Below are 16073 nucleotides of genomic sequence, written 5' to 3' on the forward strand. Positions count from 1 at the left end.
GGTTTCTTGACATACAATGCCTGAGCCTCCTCATTTGCAATGGCAGATATAGCAGTTGCAACAAATGGAGGAGCATTCACAACAATGCGAGCCTTTCTAAATTTATACACGCTAATCAGTCTTTCAAAGATCTCTTTGTTGTTTTGTTCATTGTGAAGCAAAACTTTTGCAGCATAGATTGAATGCTGCCCATCAAGAATCCAATAATGATAATCTTAAGTTTTTGCTCCTCTACCTCTTCTACTGCCAAAGGAGTCCCCTTCTTTGATTTTGCATTTCGAACAGGCATCAAATATGCACATGCTGCAGGCTTGGTCGTACTCCGTGAAAATCCAAATAACACACTTCAGCGTGTTTTTTATCCATAATACGTGCATTATAGTGATCAGGAGCAAGCCAACAATTTTGAATAGGGATATCAAATTCCCTATATTGGAAAGGAAATAATTTATGTACTTATTCATTCCACCTGTATCTTTTCTTGTCCTTTCATGGCCTCAGCTTCTAAAACATCTGGATCCACAATTCTCATCTTTGACATTGAACCCTCTGTTGATGAGGATGCCAAAGATGCCTTGTCTACATCCAAAATGGAACTAGTTCGCTTAGCTTCTACTTTCACTTTTGCTTGCTTCTTTGTGGATGGTCGTAGTGTGCAATGATGGAGCTTTGAAGTTGATCTGCTGTGATATTTGGATTTGATTCTGCAAACTTCCATCCTCGAGAAAACATTGTCTCTTCTTTGTTTCTAGACATGCGCTCCAATGCATATGCTCCTGGAGATAGTTTGAAAATTCTAGATTCATTGGAACTAGAATGTCAATGCATTCCACTCGGATGACTATCAACTACAGAGACAGATGCTTCCACAACTTGTCCAACATCTTCAAACAAGGCTGTCATTCTCCTTTTTGGCAATAAATAGATGCACCTTATGAAATTGTGCACCCTCTATACCATGTATGTCCAAATACCATTTCCTAAGATCATTGCAAGTATAGTCAACTGAGACAGCAAACCCTTGCAACCTGTTTTTTGGAGCCATCTTTCTTGAAACAAAAAAACCCAAATGTTATTTTAACATATACTTTTTTGTAATGGATTAAGTTTGTGTGAATACAAGTTCCACCACTTGTTCAAGCTAGATCTAAGCAAGTATACATAGTGATCATTTAAGCTAGTAAACTAAGGGAAGGGAGAAGTAAGGTCCACCACTTGTCCAAGCTCAGCTCTAGACAACATGGAGAGATTCGAGGTCTACTAATTGTCTAATATAGGCTAACTATATTGAAACATAGAGGAGAGCAAAGGTCCACCACTTGTCCAATCTAGGGTCCATTGAAACATGGAGAGAAGGATGCTCCACCATTTGTCCAAAATAGGCTCCATTGAAACATGAAGAGAAGCAAGATGCACCATGTCTTTGAGATGCTAGGCTCCATTGAAATACCTTAAACCCATGATATTTTGTATATGGGGGGTTTAAATTCAAGGTCCACCACTTGTCCAACCTATTATTATTAGTAGCATGAGTGGTTTGGTCTCAAGATTCACCACTTTTCCACTCTATGTCATTATATTAAGAAGATCTGGGTTTTAAGGTCCACCACTTGTCCAACCTATAAGGCTAGATATCTTAAATGGTATTATTTACTCACCACTTGGAATGCACATGATAGGTTTTACATAGGGGTATGGTTCCAAGGTCCACCACTTGTCCAAGCTAACTCTATTGAAACATAGAGAGAATCAAAGGTCCACCACTTGTCCAAGCTAGGCTCCATTGAAACATGGAGAGAAGGATGCTCCACCATTTGTCCAAGCCAGGTTTGATTGAAACATGAAGAGAAGCAAGCTGCACCATGTCTCCAAAATGCTAGGCTCCATTGAAATATCTTAAACCCATGATATTTCGTACATGGGGGGTTTACATTCAAGGTCCACCACTTGTCCAACCTATTATCACTAGTAGCATGAGTGGTTTGATGTCAAGATTCACCACTTTTCCACTCTATGTCATTATATTAAGAAGATCTGGGTGTTAAGGTCCACCACTTGTCCAACCTATAAGGCTATATCTTAAAGGGTATTCTTTCTCACCACTTGGAATGACCATGATAGGTTTTACATGGGGGTTTGGTTCCAAGTTCCACCACTTGTCCAAGCTAACTCTATTGAAACATAGAGAGAAGCAAAGGTCCACCACTTGTCTAAGCTAGGGTCCATTGAAACATGGAGAGAAGGATGCTCCACCATTTGTCCAAGATAGGCTCCATTGAAACATGAAGAGAAGCAAGCTGCACACCATGTCTCCAAGATGCTAAGATCCATTGAAATACCTTAAACCCACGATATTTTGTACATGGGGAGTTTACATTCAAGGTCCACCACTTGTCCAACCTATTATCTCTAGTAGCATGAGTGGTTTGGTCTCAAGATTCACCACTTTTCCACTCTATGTCATTACGTTAAGAAGATCTGGGTGTTAAGGTCGACCACTTGTCCAACCTATAAGGGTATATCTTAAAGGGTATTCTTTCTCACCACTTGAAATGTCCATGATATGTTTTACATGGGGGTTTGGCTCCAAGGTCCACCACTTGTCCAAGCTAACTCTATTGAAACATAGAGAGAAACAAAGGTCCACCACTTGTCCAAGCTAGGCTCCATTGAAACATGGAGAGAAGGATCCTCTACCATTTGTCGAAGCTAACTCTATTGAAACATGGGGGGTTTACATTCAAGGTCCACCACTTGTCCAACCTATTAACGCTAGTAGCATGAGTGGTTTGGTCTCAAGATTCACCACTTTTTCACTCTATGTCATTATATTAAGATTATTTGGGTGTTAAGGTCCACCACTTGTCCAACCTATAAGGCTATATCTTAAGGGTTATTCTTTCTCACCACTTGAGTGACCAGCATAGGTTTTACATGGGGGTTTTGTTTCAAGGTCCACCACTTGTCCAAGCTAACTCTATTGAACATAGAGAGAATCAAAGGTCCACCACTTGTCCAAGCTAGGGTCCATTGAAACATGGAGAGAAGGATGCTCCACCATTTGTCCAAGATACGCTCCATTGAAACATGAAGAGAAGCAAGCTACACCATGTCTCCAAGATGCTAGGCTCCATTGAAATACCTCAAACCCATGATATTTTGTACATGGGGGGTTTACATTCAAGGTCCACCACTTGTCCAACCTATTATCTCTAGTAGCATGAGTGGTTTGGTCTCAAGATTCACCATTTTTCCACTCTATGTCATTCTATTAAGAATATCTGGGTGCTAAGGTCCACCACTTGTCCAACCTATAAGGCTATATCTTAAACTTTATTCTTTCTCACCACTTGGAGTTACCAAGATAGGTTTTACATGGGAGTTTGGTTCCAAGGCCCACCACTTGTCCAAGCTAACTCTATTGAAACATAGAGAGAAGCAAAGGTCCACCACTTGTCCAATCTAGGGTCCATTGAAACATGGAGAGAAGGATGCTCTACCATTTGTCCAAAATAGGCTCCATTGAAACATGAAGAGAAGCAAGATGCACCATGTCTTTGAAATGCTAGGCTCCATTGAAATACCTTAAACCCATGATATTTCGTACATGGGGGGTTTACATTCAAGGTCCACCACTTGTCCAACCTATTATTATTAGTAGCATGAGTGGTTTGGTCTCAAGATTTACCACTTTTCCACTCTATGTCGTTATATTATGAAGATCTAGGTTTTAAGGTCGACCACTTGTCCAACCTATAAAGCTAGATCTTAAAGGGTATTATTTCTCACCACTTGGAATGACCATGATAGGTTTTACATGGGGGTTTGGTTCCAAGTTCCACCACTTGTCTAAGCTAACTCTATTGAAACATAGAGAGAATCAAAGGTCCACCACTTGTCCAAGCTAGGCTCCATGAAACATGGAGAGAAGGATGCTCCCCCATTTGTGGAAGATACGCTCCATTGAAACATGAAAGAAGCAAGCTACACCATGTCTCCAAGATTCTAGGCTCCATTGAAATACCTTAAACCCACGATATTTTGTACATGGGGGGTTTACATTCAAGGTCCACCACTTGTCCAAGCTATTATCCCTAGTAGCATGAGTGGTTTGGTCTCAAGATTCACCACTTTTCCACTCTATGTCATTATATTAAGAATATCTGGTGTTAAGGTCCACCACTTGTCCAACCTATAAGGCTATATCTTAAACTTTATTCTTTCTCACCACTTGGAGTTACCAAGATAGGTTTTACATGGGAGTTTGGTTCCAAGGCCCATACTTGTCCAAGCTAACTCTATTGAAACATAGAGAGAAGCAAAGGTCCACCACTTGTCCAAGCTAGGCTCCATTGAAACATGGAGAGAAGGATGCTCCACCATTTGTCCAAGATAGGATCCATTGAAACATGAAGAGAAGCAATCTGCACCATGTCTCCAAGATGCTAAGCTCCATTGAAATACCTTAAACCCATGATATTTCGTACATGGGGGGTTTACATTCAAGGTCCACCACTTGTCCAACCTATTATTCTTAGTAGCATGAGTGGTTTGGTCTCAAGATTTACCACTTTTCCACTCTATGTTGTTATATTATGAAGATCTAGGTTTTAAGGTCGACCACTTCTCCAACCTATAAGGCTATATCTTAAGGGTTATTCGTTCTCACCACTTGGAGTGACCAACATAGGTTTTACATGGGGGTTTTGTTTCAAGGGCCACCACTTGTTCAAGCTAACTCTATTGAAACATTGAGAGAATCAAAGGTCCACCACTTGTCCAAGCTAGGGTCCATTGAAACATGGAGAGAAGGAAGCTCCACCATTTGTCCAAGATACGCTCCATTGAAACATGAAGAGAAGCAAGCTACACCATGTCTCCAAGATGCTAGGCTCCATTGAAATACCTCAAACCCATGATATTTTGTACATGGGGGGTTTACATTCAAGGTCCACCACTTGTCCAACCTATTATCTCTAGTAGCATGAGTGGTTTGGTCTCAAGATTCACCACTTTTCCACTTTGTCATTATATTAAGAATATCTGGGTGTTAAGGTCCCCACTTGTCCAACCTATAAGGCTATATCTTAAACTTTATTCTTTCCCACCACTTGGAGTTACCATGATAGGTTTTACATGGGGTTGGTTCCAAGGCCCACCACTTGTCCAAGCTAACTCTATTGAAACATAGAGAGAAGCAAAGGTCCACCACTTGTCCAAGCTAGGGTCCATTGAAACATGGAGAGAAGGATGCTCCACCATTTGTCCAACATAGGCTCCATTGAAACATGAAGAGAAGCAAGGTGCACCATGTCTCCAAGATGCTAGGCTCCATTGAAAAACATTAAACCCACGATATTTCGTACATGGGGGGTTTACATTCAAGGTCCACCACTTGTCCAAGCTATTATTCTAGTAGCATGAGTGGTTTGGTCTCAAGATTTACCACTTTTCCACTCTATGTCGTTATATTATGAAGATCTAGGTTTAAGGTCCACCACTTGTCCAACCTATAAGGCTAGATCTTAAAGGTATTCTTTCTCACCACTTGGAGTGACCATGATAGGTTTTACATGGGGGTTTGGTTCCAAGTTCCACCACTTGTCTAAGCTAACTCTATTGAAACATAGAGAGAAGCAAAGGTCCACCACTTGTCCAAGCTAGGGTCCATTGAAACATGGAGAGAAGGATGCTCCACCATTTGTCCAAGATACGCTCCATTGAAACATGAAGAGAAGCAAGCTACACCATGTCTCCAAGATGCTAGGCTCCATTGAAATACCTCAAACCCACGATATTTTGTACATGGGGGTTTACATTCAAGGTCCACCACTTGTCCAACTATTATCTCTAGTAGCATGAGTGGTTTGGTCTCAAGATTCACCATTTTCCACTCTATGTCATTCTATTAAGAATATCTGGGTGTTAAGGTCCACCACTTGTCCAACCTATAAGGCTATATCTTAAAGGTTATTCTTTCTCACCACTTGGAGTTACCATGATAGGTTTTACATGGTTTGGTTCCAAGGCCCATACTTGTCCAAGCTAACTCTATTGAAACATAGAGAGAAGCAAAGGTCCACCACTTGTCCAAGCTAGGCTCCATTGAAACATGGAGAGAAGGATGCTCCACCATTTGTCCAAGATAGGATCCATTGAAACATGAAGAGAAGCAATTGCACCATGTCTCCAAGATGCTAGCTCCATTGAAAACCTTAAACCCACGATATTTCGTACATGGGGGTTTACATTCAAGGTCCACCACTTGTCCAACCTATTATTGCTTAGTAGCATGAGTGGTTTGGTCTCAAGATTCACCACTTTTCCACTCTATGTATTATATATAAGAAATCTGGTTTTAAGGTCCACCACTTGTCCAACCTATAAGGCTATATCTTAAGGGTTATTCTTTCTCACCACTTGGAGTGACCACATAGGTTTTACATGGGGTTTTGTTCAAGGTCCACCACTTGTCCAAGCTAACTCTATTGAAACATTGAGAGAATCAAAGGTCCACCACTTGTCCAAGCTAGGGTCCATTGAAACATGGAGAGAAGGAAGCTCCACCATTTGTCCAAGATACGCTCCATTGAAACATGAAGAGAAGCAAGCTACACCATGTCTCCAAGATGCTAGGCTCCATTGAAATACCTCAAACCCATGATATTTTGTACATGGGGGGTTTACATTCAAGGTCCACCACTTGTCCAACCTATTATTCTAGTAGCATGAGTGGTTTGGTCTCAAGATTCACCATTTTTCCACTTTGTCATTCTATTAAGAATATCTGGGTGCTAAGGTCCCCCACTTGTCCAACCTATAAGGCTATATCTTAAACTTTATTCTTTCTCACCACTTGGAGTTACCAAGATAGGTTTTACATGGGAGTTTGGTTCCACGGCCCACCACTTGTCCAAGCTAACTCTATTGAAACATAGAGAGAAGCAAAGGTCCACCACTTGTCCAAGCTAGGGTCCATTGAAACATGGAGAGAAGGATGCTCCACCATTTGTCCAAGATAGGCTCCATTGAAACATGAAGAGAAGCAATCTGCACCATGTCTCCAAGATGCTAGGCTCCATTGAAATACCTTAAACCCATGATATTTCGTACATGGGGGGTTTACATTCAAGGTCCACCACTTGTCCAACCTATTATTCTAGTAGCATGAGTGGTTTGGTCTCAAGATTTACCACTTTTCCACTCTATGTCGTTATATTATGAATATCTAGGTTTTAAGGTCGACCACTTGTCCAACCTATAAGGCTAGATCTTAAAGGTTATTCTTTCTCACCACTTGGAGTGACCATGATATGTTTTACATGGGGGTTTGGCTTCAAGGTCCACCACTTGTCCAAGCTAACTCTATGGAAACATAGAGAGAAGCAAAGGTCCACCACTTGTCCAAGCTAGGCTCCATTGAAACATTTAGAGAAGGATCTCCCCCATTGTGGAAGATAGGCTTCATTGAAACATGAAAAGAAGCAAGTTGCACCATGTCTCCAAGGATCTAGGTCCATTAATACCTTAAACCCACGATATTGTTTACATGGGGTTTAACGTCAAGGTCAGTCACTTTTCCAAGCTATTATCCCTAGTAGCATGAGTGGTTTGGTCAAGATTCACCACTTTTCCACTCTATGTCATTATATAAAGAAGATCTAGGTGTTAAGGTCGACCACTTGTCCAACCTATAAGGGTATATCTTAAAGGGTATTCATTCTCTCACCACTTGAAATGTCCATGATATGTTTTACATAGGGGTTTGGTTCCAAGGTCCACCACTTATCCAAGCTAACTTATTCTTCTCATAGAGAGAAGCAAAGGTCCACCACTTGTCCAAGCTAGGCTCCATTGAAACATGGAGAGAAGGATGCTCCACCATTTGTCGAAGCTAACTCTATTGAAACATGGAAGGTTTACATTCAAGGTCCACCAGTTGTCCAACCTATTAACGCTAGTAGCATGAGGGGTTTGGTCTCAAGATCCCCAATTTTTCACTCTGTGTCATTATATTAAGAATATTTGGGTATTAAGGTCCACCACTTGTCCAACCTATAAGACTATATCTTAATGGTTATTCTTTCTGACCACTTGGAGTGACCATGAAGGTTTTACATGGGGGTTTGGTTCCAAGGTCCACCACTTGTCCAAGCTAACTCTATTGAAACATAAGAGAAGCAAAGGTCCACCACTTGTCTAAGCTAGGGTCTATTGAAACATGGAGAGAAGGATGCTCCACCATTTGTCCAAGATAGACTCCATTGAAACATGAAGAGAAGCAAGCTGCACCATGTCTCCAAGATGCTAGCCTCCATCGAAATACCTTAAACCCATGTTATTTTGTACATGGGGAGTTTACATTCAAGATCAACAATTTGTCCAACCTATTATCGCTAGTAGCATGAGTGGTTTTGCTCTCAAGATTTACCACTTTTCCACTCTCTGTCATTATATTAAGAATATTTGGGTGTTAAGGTCCACCACTTGTCCAACCTATAAGACTATATCTTAATGGTTATTCTTTCTCACCCCTTGAAAGACTATATCTTAATGGTTATCCCTAGCTATTATTGCTAGTAGCCTGAGTGGTTTGGTCTCAAGATTCACCACTTTGATTAAGAATATGTGGGTGTTAAGGTCCAGCACTTGTCCAACCTATAAGGCTACATCTTAAAGGTTATTCCTTCTTACTACTTGGAGTGACCATGATAGGTTTTACATGGGGGTTTGGTTCCAAGGTCCACCACTTGTCCAAGCTAATTCTATTGAAACATAGAGAGAAGCAAAGGTCCACCCCTTGTCTAAGCTAGGGTCCATTGAAACAAGGAGAGAAGGATGCTCCACCATTTGTCCAAGGTAGGCTCCATTGAAACATGAGGAGAATCAAGGTGCACCATGTCTCGAAGATGCTAGGCTCCATCGAAAAACATTAAACCCACGATATGTCGTAGATAAGGGGTTTACATTCAAGGTCCAACACTTGTCCAAGCTATTATTGGTAGTAGCCTGAGTGGTTTGGTCTCAAGATTCACCACTTTTCCACTCTATGTCATTATATTAAGAATATGCGCGTGTTAAGGTCCACCACTTGTCCAACCTATAAGGCTACATCTTAAAGGTTATTCTTTATTACCACTTGGAGTGACCATGATAGGTTTTACATGGGGGTTTGGTTCCAAGGTCCACCACTTGTCCAAGCTAACTCTATTGAAACATAGAGAGAAACAAAGGTCCACCACTTGTCCAAGCTAGGGTCCATTGAAACATGGAGAGAATGATGCTTCACCATTTGTCCAAGATAGGCTCCATTGAAACATGAAGAGAAGTAAGCTGCACCATGTCTCCAAGTTGCTGGGCTCCATCGAAATACATTAAACCCACGATATTTCATAGATGAGGGGTTTACATTCAAGGTCCACCACTTGTCCAAGCTATTATTGCTAGTAGCCTTAGTGGTTTGGTCTCAAGATTCACCACTTTTATTAAGAGTATGTGGGTGTTAAGGTCCCCCACTTGTCCAAATAACTCTATTGAAACATAGAGAGAAACAAAGGTCCACCACTTGTCCAAGCTAGGCTCCATTGAAACATGGAGAGAAGGATCCTCTACCATTTGTCAAAGCTAACTCTATTGAAACATGGGGGGTTTACATTCAAGGTCCACCACTTGTCCAACCTATTAACGCTAGTAGCATGAGTGATTTGGTCTCAAGATTCACCACTTTTTCACTCTATGTCATTATATTAAGAATATTTGGGTGTTAAGGTCCACCACTTGTCCAACCTATAAGGCTATATCTTAAGGGTTATTCTTTCTCACCACTTGGAGTGACCAGCATAGGTTTTACATGGGGGTTTTGTTTCAAGGTCCACCACTTGTCCAAGCTAACTCTATTGAAACATAGAGAGAATCAAAGTTCCACCACTTGTCCAAGCTAGGGTCCATTGAAACATGGAGAGAAGGATGCTCCACCATTTGTCCAAGATAGGCTCCATTGAAACATGAAGAGAAGCAAGCTACCATGTCTCCAAGATGCTAGGCTCCATTGAAATACCTCAAACCCATGATATTTTGTACATGGGGGTTTACATTCAAGGTCCACCACTTGTCCAACCTATTATCTCTAGTAGCATGAGTGGTTTGGGTCTCAAGATTCACCATTTTTCCACTCTTTGTCATTCTATTAAGAATATCTGGGTGCTAAGGTCCACCACTTGTCCAACCTATAAGGCTATATATTAATCTTTATTCTTTCTCACCACTTGGAGTTACCAAGATAGGTTTTACATGGAAGTTTGGTTTCAAGGACCACCACTTGTCCAAGCTAACTCTATTGAAACATAGAGAGAAGCAAAGGTCCACCACTTGTCCAAGCTATGCTCCATTGAAACATGGCGGGAAGGATGCTCCACCATTTGTCCAAGATAGGCTCCATTGAAACATGAAGAGAAGCAATCTGCACCATGTCTCCAAGATGCTAAGCTCCATTGAAATACCTTAAACCCATGATATTTCGTACATGGGGGGTTTACATTCAAGGTCCACCACTTGTCCAACCTATTATTCTTAGTAGCATGAGTGGTTTGGTCTCAAGATTTACCACTTTTCCACTCTATGTTGTTATATTATGAAGATCTAGGTTTTAAGGTCGACCACTTGTCCAACCTATAAGGCTATATCTTAAGGGTTATTGTTTCTCACCACTTGGAGTGACCAGCATAGGTTTTACATGGGGGTTTTGTTTCAAGGTCCACCACTTGTCCAAGCTAACTCTATTGAAACATAGAGAGAATCAAAGGTCCACCACTTGTCCAAGCTAGGGTCCATTGAAACATGGAGAGAAGGATGCTCCACCATTTGTCCAAGATACGCTCCATTGAAACATGAAGAGAAGCAAGCTGCACCATGTCTCCAAGATGCTAGGCTCCATTGAAATACCTTAAACCCATGATATTTTGTACATGGGGGGTTTACATTCAAGGTCCACCACTTGTCCAACCTATTATCTCTAGTAGCATGAGTGGTTTGGTCTCAAGATTCACCATTTTTCCACTCTATGTCATTCTATTAAGAATATCTGGGTGCTAAGGTCCACCACTTGTCCAACATATAAGGCTATATCTTAAACTTTATTCTTTCTCACCACTTGGAGTTACCAAGATAGGTTTTACATGGGAGTTTGGTTCCAAGGCCCACCACTTGTCCAAGCTAACTCTATTGAAACATAGAGAGAATCAAAGGTCCACCACTTGTCCAAGCTAGGCTCCATTGAAACATGGAGAGAAGGATGCTCCACCATTTGTCCAAGATAGGCTCCATTGAAACATGAAGAGAAGCAATCTGCACCATGTCTCCAAGATGCTAGTCTCCATTGAAATACCTTAAACCCATGATATTTCGGACATGGGGGGTTTACATTCAAGGTCCACCACTTGTCCAACCTATTATTCTTAGTAGCATGAGTGGTTTGGTCTCAAGATTTACCACTTTTCCACTCTATGTCGTTATATTATGAAGATCTAGGTTTTAAGGTTCGACCACTTGTCCAACCTATAAGGCTATATCTTAAGGGTTATTCTTTCTCACCACTTGGAGTGACCAGCATAGGTTTTACATGGGGGTTTTGTTTCAAGGTCCACCACTTGTCCAAGCTAACTCTATTGAAACATAGAGAGAATCAAAGGTCCACCACTTGTCCAAGCTAGGGTCCATTGAAACATGGAGAGAAGGATGCTCCACCATTTGTCCAAGATACGCTCCATTGAAACATGAAGAGAAGCAAGCCACACCATGCATCCAAGATGCTAGGATCTATTGAAATACCTCAAACCCATGATATTTTGTACATGGGGGGTTTACATTCAAGGTCCACCACTTGTCCAACCTATTATCTCTAGTAGCATGAGTGGTTTGGTCTCAAGATTCACCATTTTTCCACTCTATGTCATTCTATTAAGAATATCTGGGTGCTAAGGTCCACCACTTGTCCAACCTATAAGGCTATATCTTAAACTTTATTCTTTCTCACCACTTGGAGTTACCAAGATAGGTTTTACATGGGAGTTTGGTTCCAAGGCCCACCACTTGTCCAAGCTAACTCTATTGAAACATAGAGAGAATCAAATGTCCACCAGTTGTCTAAGCTAGGCTCCATTGAAATATGGAGAGAAGGATGCTCCACCATTTGTCCAAGATAGGCTCCATTGAAACATGAAGAGAAGCAATCTGCACCATGTCTCCAAGATGCTAGGCTCCATTGAAATACCTTAAACCCATGATATTTCGTACATGGGGGGTTTACATTCAAGGTCCACCACTTGTCCAACCTATTATTCTTAGTAGCATGAGTGGTTTGGTCTCAAGATTTACCACTTTTCCACTCTATGTCGTTATATTATGAAGATCTAGGTTTCAAGGTCGACCACTTGTCCAACCTATAAGGCTAGATCTTAAAGGGTATTATTTCTCACCACTTGGAATGACCATGATATGTTCTACATGGGGGTTTGGCTTCAAGGTCCACCACTTGTCCAAGCTAACTCTATGGAAACATAGAGAGAAGCAAAGGTCCACCACTTGTCCAAGCTAGGCTCCACTGAGACATTTAGAGAAGGATGATCCCCCATTGGTGGAAGATAGGCTTCATTGAAACATGAAAAGAAGTAAGTTGCACCATGTATCCAAGATTCTAGGATCGATTGAAATACCTTAAACCCACGACATTGTTTACATGTGGGGTTTAACGTCAAGGTCAGTCACTTTTCCAAGCTATTATCCCTAGTAGCATGAGCGGTTTGGTCTCAAGATTCACCACTTTTCCACTCTATGTCATTATATAAAGAACATCTAGGTGTTAAGGTCGACCACTTGTCCAACCTATAAGGGTATATCTTAAAGGGTATTCTTTCTCACCACTTGAAATGTCCATGATATGTTTTACATAGGGGTTTGGTTCCAAGGTCCACCACTTATCCAAGCTAACTTTATTCTTCTCATAGAGAGAAGCAAAGGTCCACCACTTGTCCAAGCTAGGCTCCATTGAAACATGGAGAGAAGGATGCTCCACCATTTGTCGAAGCTAACTCTATTGAAACATGGAAGGTTTACATTCAAGGTCCACCAGTTGTCCAACCTATTAACGCTAGTAGCATGAGGGGTTTGGTCTCAAGATTCACCACTTTTTCACTCTGTGTCATTATATTAAGAATATTTGGGTATTAAGGTCCACCACTTGTCCAACCTATAAGACTATATCTTAATGGTTATTCTTTCTGACCACTTGGAGTGACCATGAAAGGTTTTACATGGGGGTTTCGTTCCAAGGTCCACCACTTGTCCAAGCTAACTCTATTGAAACATAATGAGAAGCAAAGGTCCACCACTTGTCTAAGCTAGGGTCTATTGAAACATGGAGAGAAGGATGCTCCACCATTTGTCCAAGATAGACTCCATTGAAACATGAAGAGTAGCAAGCTGCACCATGTCTCCAAGATGCTAGCCTCCATCGAAATACCTTAAAACCACGTTATTTTGTACATGGGGAGTTTACATTCAAGATCAACAATTTTTCCAACCTATTATTGCTAGTAGCATGAGTGGCTTGCTCTCAAGATTTACCACTTTTCCACTCTCTGTCATTATATTAAGAATATTTGGGTGTTAAGGTCCACCACTTGTCCAACCTATAAGACTATATCTTAATGGTTATTCTTTCTCACCCCTTGAAAGACTATATCTTAATGGCTATCCCTAGCTATTATTGCTAGTAGCCTGAGTGGTTTGGTCTCAAGATTCACCACTTTTATTAAGAATATGTGGGTGTTAAGGTCCACCACTTGTCCAACCTATAAGGTTACATCTTAAAGGTTATTCTTTCTTACTACTTGGAGTGACCATGATCGGTTTTACATGGGGGTTTGGTTCCAAGGTTCACCACTTGTCCAAGCTAACTCTATTGAAACATAGAGAGAAGCAAAGGTCCACCCCTTGTCTAAGCTAGGGTCCATTGAAACATGGAGAGAAGGATGCTCCACCATTTGTCCAAGGTAGGCTCCATTGAAACATGAGGAGAAGCAAGGTGCACCATGTCTCCAAGATGCTAGGCTCCATCGAAAAACAATAAACCCACGATATGTCATAGATAAGGGGTTTACATTCAAAGTCCAACACTTGTCCAAGCTATTATTGGTAGTAGCCTGAGTGGTTTGGTCTCAAGATTCACCACTTTTCCACTCTATGTCATTATATTAAGAATATGCGCGTGTTAAGGTCCACCACTTGTCCAACCTATAACGCTACATCTTAAAGGTTATTCTTTATTAGCACTTGGAGTGACCATGATAGGTTTTACATGGGGGTTTGGTTCCAAGGTCCACCTCTTGTCCAAGCTAACTCTATTGAAACATAGAGAGAAACAAAGATCCACCACTTGTCCAAGCTAGGGTCCATTGAAACATGGAGAGAAGGATGCTCCACCATTTGTCCAAGATAGGATGCATTGAAACATGACGAGAAGCAAGATGCACCACGTCTCCAAGATGCTAGGCTCCATAGAAATACATTAAACCCACGATATTTCGTAGATGACGGGTTTACATTCAAGGTCCACCACTTGTCCAAGCTATTATTGGTTATAGCCTGAGTGGTTTGGTCTCAGGATTCACCACTTTTATTAAGAATATGTGGGTGTTAAGGTCCACCACTTGTCCAACCTACAAGGCTACATCTTAAAGGTTATTCTTTCTTACTAATTGAAGTGACCATCATAGGTTTTACATGGGGGTTTGGTTCCAAGGTCCACCACTTGTCCAAGCTAACTCTATTAAATCATAGAGAAAAGCAAAGGTCCACCACTTGTCTAAGCTAGGCTACATTGAAACATGGAGAGAAGGATGCTCCACCATTTGTCGGAGCTAACTCTATTGAAACATGGGGGGTTTACGTTCAAGGTCCACCACTTGTCCAAGCTATTAGTGCTAGTAGCATGAGTGGTTTTGTCTCAAGATTCACCACTTTTTCACTCTATGTCATTATATTAAGAATATTAGGGTGTTAAGGTCCACCACTTGTCCAACTTATAAGGCTTTATCTTAAAGGTTATTCTTTCTCACCACTTGGAGTGACCATGATAGGTTTTACATGGGGGTTTGGTTCCAAGGTCCACCACTTGTCCAAGCTAACTCTATTGAATAATAGAGAGAAGCAAAGGTCCACCACTTGTCCAAGCTAGGGTCCATTGAAACATGGAGAGAAGGATGCTCCACCATTTGTCCAAGATAGGCTCCATTGAAACATGAAGAGAAGCAAGATGCACGATGTCTCCAAGATTTACCACTTTTCCACTCTCTGTCTTTATATTAAGAATATTTTGGTGTTAAGGTCCACCACTTGTCCAACCTATAAGACTATATCTTAATGGTTATTCTTTCTCACCCCTTGAAAGACTATATCTTAATGGCTATCCCTAGCTATTATTGCTAGTAGCCTGAGTGGTTTGGTCTCAAGATTCACCACTTTTATTAAGAATATGTGGGTGTTAAGGTCCACCACTTGTCCAACCTATAAGGCTATATCTTAAAGGTTATTCTTTCTTACTACTTGGAGTGACCATGATAGGTTTTACATGGGGGTTTGGTTCCAAAGTCCACCACTTGTCCAAGCTAACTCTATTGAAACATAGAGAGAAGCAAAGGTCCACCCCTTGTCTAAGCTATGGTCCATTGAAACATGGAGAGAAGGATGCTCCACCATTTGTCCAAGGTAGGCTCCATTGAAACATGAGGAGAAGCAAGGTGCACCATGTCTCCAAGATGCTAGGCTCCATCGAAAAACATTAAACCCACGATATGTCGTAGATGAGGGGTTTACATTCAAGGTCCAACACTTGTCCAAGCTATTATTGGTAGTAGCCTGAGTGGTTTGGTCTCAAGATTCACCACTTTTCCACTCTATGTCATTATATTAAGAATATGCGCGTGTTAAGGTCCACCACTTGTCCAACCTATAAGGCTACATCTTAAAGGTTATTCTTTCTTACTACTTGGAGTGACCATGATAGCTTTTACATGGGG

Source organism: Adiantum capillus-veneris, chromosome 23, assembly GCF_014529385.1.
Source record: "Adiantum capillus-veneris isolate H3 chromosome 23, ASM1452938v2, whole genome shotgun sequence".
NCBI classification, from domain to species: domain Eukaryota; kingdom Viridiplantae; phylum Streptophyta; class Polypodiopsida; order Polypodiales; family Pteridaceae; genus Adiantum; species Adiantum capillus-veneris.